Raw genomic sequence first — 4587 nt, 5'->3', positions numbered from 1 at the left:
ATAGATAGACTTGTCTTTTTTGGCCATTCGACTGTGAAACACTCAGTACCTATTTGCTTATCATCATAGGCCTATAGAATGAGCTGTGTTCATGCATCTTTTGTACATCTTATATAAATAAAGTTTGTTTTTAATGCTAGTCAACAACACAAGTCGTGCCTTGTTTCTTTCTTTCTTTTTTTTATGAGTCTGATTGGCTCCTAGACTGTGTTTAACTGCTTTCCTGCCGCCGTTTTTCACGGTTTCTGAACGTCTGCGTGTGTGTGTGTGTGTGTGTGCGTGTGTGTGGGTGTGTGGCGGTCTCGGCTCATTAGACAGGGGGCGCACGGTGAGGTGAGATCCTGATGGAGTGTTCTGGCTCCGCTGGGCGTGGCCTCGCGTAGCTCCACCCACCCATCGCGGACACTCTCTCTCTCTCTCTCTCTCTCTCTCTCTCTCTCTCTCTCAGTAGGAGAAGAGCGACAGGCGGCAAGCGCAGCACTCACAGCGGGGACGCGGTTTGAAATCCGATCCGGGCTAATTTTTTTTACCCCCCTCCTCCTCCTCCTTCAGAGTCCGGAGCTCCAAACTGTTTAGCGGGAGTTCGTGAGTCCAGCAGTTTCACACAGAGGAGCGCCTGAACAGAGAGAGGAGCTCACATCAGTCCGACCCGCGCCGCGCACCTCCGCCACATTCCCCGCCGGTTAGTGGGACGAGGTGTACCAACTAACTGAGGCTTTCTTCTCAACTCTAACAGTCAAACCGGGCACAGGCGGAGAGAGGAGCTGAAGTTTATTTGGATTGATCCATAAGGAAGAGTTGAACACAACTGATCTTTAGTGCATCTTAGCTGGACTCATTGGACTATCCACCTTCTCAAGAACCAGCTGTGCAATTCATGGTGATTTCTAATTGCTGAGGATTACTGGCAACACGGGAGATTTTCGGGTGCTTATTATTATTATTATTATTATTATTATTATTATCCTTGATGGTGTAATGTTATATCATCATCATTACTACTACTACTACTATTTATTATTATAATTATTATCCTTGATGGTGTAATGTTATCATTATCATCATCATCATTACTACTACTACTATTATTATTATTATTATTATTATTAACAACAACAATGATATTTTTGTTGTTGTTGTTGCTGATGTTGACAGTTATTGCTTCTTGTTGTGTTCTGGTTTAAATGAAAGAGGCTCCTTTCGTCCCTCAGGTTCTCACCTCAGACAGGTCGGCTGAGTTTTAGCAAAAGCTGCGTTTTGCTGCACAATCCAATCAGAGCCAACTGAAACGAAACATAACCCTGTTTCTGAAAGGATACCCTACTCCCTGATTCCATACAAACGTCCTTAATGGTATGCTATTAACTCTAAGCAGTGTATTGTATAATTTCATAAGCCGGATCATTTTTTTCCCCACTATTCTTTCGGACATGGCTGCAAAATTGTCCCAAACTCTTTAAATAGTGCACTATATGGTGTATAGGATACAGTTTCCGACATGCCAGCAGTGATCACTGTGACAGAGCCACTTCAGCGAGGCAGCAGCTCAGGTTCCGGTGGGTCAGGTGCTGCGCGCGCTCCGAGTCTGCGCACTGCACTGCGTTGCGCTGTGAGAAGACAGACCCCGCGTACCTGAGCGTCTCTCGAGAGTTCTCCTCCACTCACACACGCTGTCTCATTATATATGTATGTTTCCGTGATGAAACAGCGGAGTTATGAATTTGTATGAGGGAGTCGTTCAAAAGACCGAAAAGCCCACCAACTCCAGCTTTAACACTGAGAGAGCGCGTTCATGCGCGCACTGTTCGAGGCTACATGGCAACATATAGTACTAAATAATAGTTCACTCAGTAGTGTGCTAGTGTGCTGTTTTAAACGTTGGCTCTCTGTCATGGTGGAACCTAATTTAAAAATTAATAACAGTATTTTTTTTTTTTTTTTTTTTGCTTGACGGAAGGCAGTCGAGCCTCTGTGTCCATTCGCGAGCATTACTGAGTGGACATCTGAAAGCAATTTTGCGCATTATGTTGCGTTTAACGTGTCGCGGGGTGTTAACGGGGCGCCAGCGGGAATCATTAGCCACCTGCGAACTCACTGCGTTCAACTCCATACAGCCATCACTTAGCCAGTACGCGCCTTTCCCCCTGCCGAATGAAACGGATGAAACGAGGGTTTATTCAATTTCATGCGCAATATAATCAGTGTCGATCCTGTTCTATGAATATGATCAAATGGTGGCTAGAGTTTCCTTCATGCAAAGAGCTCCATTAGGAGTGAGGGATGAGATTGTCCTCAGTGCTGCTATTACATGACTACATTCGGATCTAGTTCCTCAGACTGAGCCACACACCCTGCTAAAAAATAAATAAATGAACCATCACAGAAATTCGAATGGTTTCCACTACAAATGTCATATAAATCGATCTTTAATGGTACCCACTAGACATAACATATCATGCCAACAAGAGAAGGCAACAAATTAACAGTAGAGACCCTCAGGGACCATTAGAGTTTGCATTAAAATCCAATGCAATTTCCAGTAAAACCATTACAAAATGGTTTCCATTACAAAGTAGGACGTTTTAAGAATATAGATCCTTAATGGTATCCACTAGACATAACAAGCCACCAATAGAAGGCAACAAATTACCAGTAGAGACCCTCAGGGACCATTACTGTTTCCATTAAATCCTGTACAATTCCCTTTACAGCCATTAAGCCCATTACAAATTCTATGAAGGTTTCTATTGGGGTTTTTTTTTGTTTTGTTTTGTTTTGGGTTTTGTTTTGAGCTGGGCAGTTACTCCATTATCTAGAGTCTGTAATCCAGAGCTCATGTTCATACTGCATACTAGACGTATAAACTGTCAACGTGAACGGGAAATCTGGGCCTGTCTCTTTCATCCAAAAAAGATATATTTATCGACTCTCATTTACTAACCAGCGACAGCCCTTAAAAGAGCAACTTCAGACTTGGGTCTGACTTAAAATCAATGCGTGTCACTCAGGTTGGAACTCAGACAGTGAACTTTGCAGCACTCTGGACTGATTAAACCCTCTTCTTCCCCTCGCTGTCAGTCTGTTTCATGCTCATCCTGGTTTTAATCAGCCTCTGTTCACATTCTCATTTTTGCAAGGGCAGGGTCCACAGTTGTCTGTCTGCTTGGTGTTCAGTAGCATGTACGCTTACGTGTAACGTTTGAATATGCCTGTAGACACACTTCGAGTGACCTGATGACAGGCATGTTTCCTTGTAAAAGCAAACAGCCGTAGGGCCGCTTCATGAAAGAGTTCTTTGTCATTTGTGCAAATGTGGCTTTTTTCTTCTTCTTCTTCTTCTTCTTCTTCTTCTCTCAAAAAAGTGCAGTCATTCATGGGCACTTTCTCGCTTTGATTTTTTAAAAATGGAGTTCTGTGGAAATGGATTAGAATGTCTGTAATACAGTGCGCAGCACATACGCATGTGTATACACACACACACACACACACACACACACACACACACACACACACACACACAAGCTACGGGAAAGAGTGAGTAGGAGGAGGATTACCTCCACTGTCTCGTGCGCTCACTTTCCTGTCCCTCATTTTGTCTTGCTGCTTAATTTGTGTGTTAAATAGGAGAGCTGGGCTGGTCAGGCATGACTGGGCTACATAATTATTATAGCTTTTCTTTTTTCCTCTTCTTCTTCCCTTCTTTTTTTTTTAATGCAGAATGTGACTAGCATGTGACAGGCTTTGGTTTTAAGGCTGTATTAGAAAAAAACAAAAAAAAACAAAAAAAACAAAAAACATGAAAGCCTCAGCCATCACAGAATATTTAGAGCCCAGACCCATGCAGTTACATTTTTGTATACATATTTTAAATGCTTCAGTTATTACCACTAAATAGTTACAGCTGCATTGATGCACAAACATTTATCTGTGCCAGGCAGCCTAGCATCTCAGTGCAGCTTGCAGGCCTTGCCTGTTTCAGCCTGGTATGAGCATGTTTTTTCATGCATATTTCTCTTTGATTCGGCTCACAGGCCAGTGAGAGACTTGGCTAGTGAAAATGCAAATATGTTGTAGCCGACACGTGCGTTTATAGGCCAGGCAAATAAGATTTGTATTTCACCGGGACTAGAATCAATTTCTTAGTAAATCCCTTGCACAGATATGACCTGATGTGAAGTCCAGGCATTGCTACACGGTAGATTTGCACTAGTGCTAATCAGTCATGAGGGCTTGCCAGGCCTCGCCACACTTCTCTGTGTTTAGACTGTGCTGCTAAGTTTAAACTACATTAAAGGCAAAGCTAGTACATTACTGTCTCGCACCCTCACTGAGAGGTGGTGTTAGAGACCAGATCCAGCCGTTGGAGCTGTAACCTGTCGCTGCCCTTTTTATTACACACCTCACTAGCAGTACTTTATATGGGCACTTTGTTTCTGCAATGAGGAAAATAGTAGAGTAGTGGTAGGGGCTTTGGGAGTCTTTGGAGCAAACGCCGCTTTGTCAGCCAAGACCCATGATCCCTGTGTTACTGTAAGATACAGGAGACTCCAGGAGCCCATGCCAGAATCTCACACACACACACACACA

General features: G+C 43.4%; 1 protein-coding gene across 4 annotated transcripts in view; it reads left to right on the top strand.

Moving 5' to 3' along the window:
* The first annotated feature begins 310 nt into the window (after window positions 1-310).
* The window catches only part of fgfr3 (fibroblast growth factor receptor 3), a 39076-nt gene continuing 34799 nt past the window's right edge, over window positions 311-4587 (top strand). For all 4 annotated transcript variants that reach the window (XM_053620948.1, XM_053620947.1, XM_053620945.1 and 1 more), the window contains exon 1: window positions 311-927. The gene's annotated coding sequence lies outside the window, so the exon portion shown is untranslated. The remainder of the gene's footprint in view (window positions 928-4587) is intronic.

The sequence above is a fragment of the Ictalurus furcatus genome, chromosome 3 (assembly GCF_023375685.1).
Source record: "Ictalurus furcatus strain D&B chromosome 3, Billie_1.0, whole genome shotgun sequence".
In the NCBI taxonomy this organism is placed as follows: Eukaryota; Metazoa; Chordata; class Actinopteri; order Siluriformes; family Ictaluridae; genus Ictalurus; species Ictalurus furcatus.
This window is presented reverse-complemented; position numbering and strand designations above follow the sequence as displayed.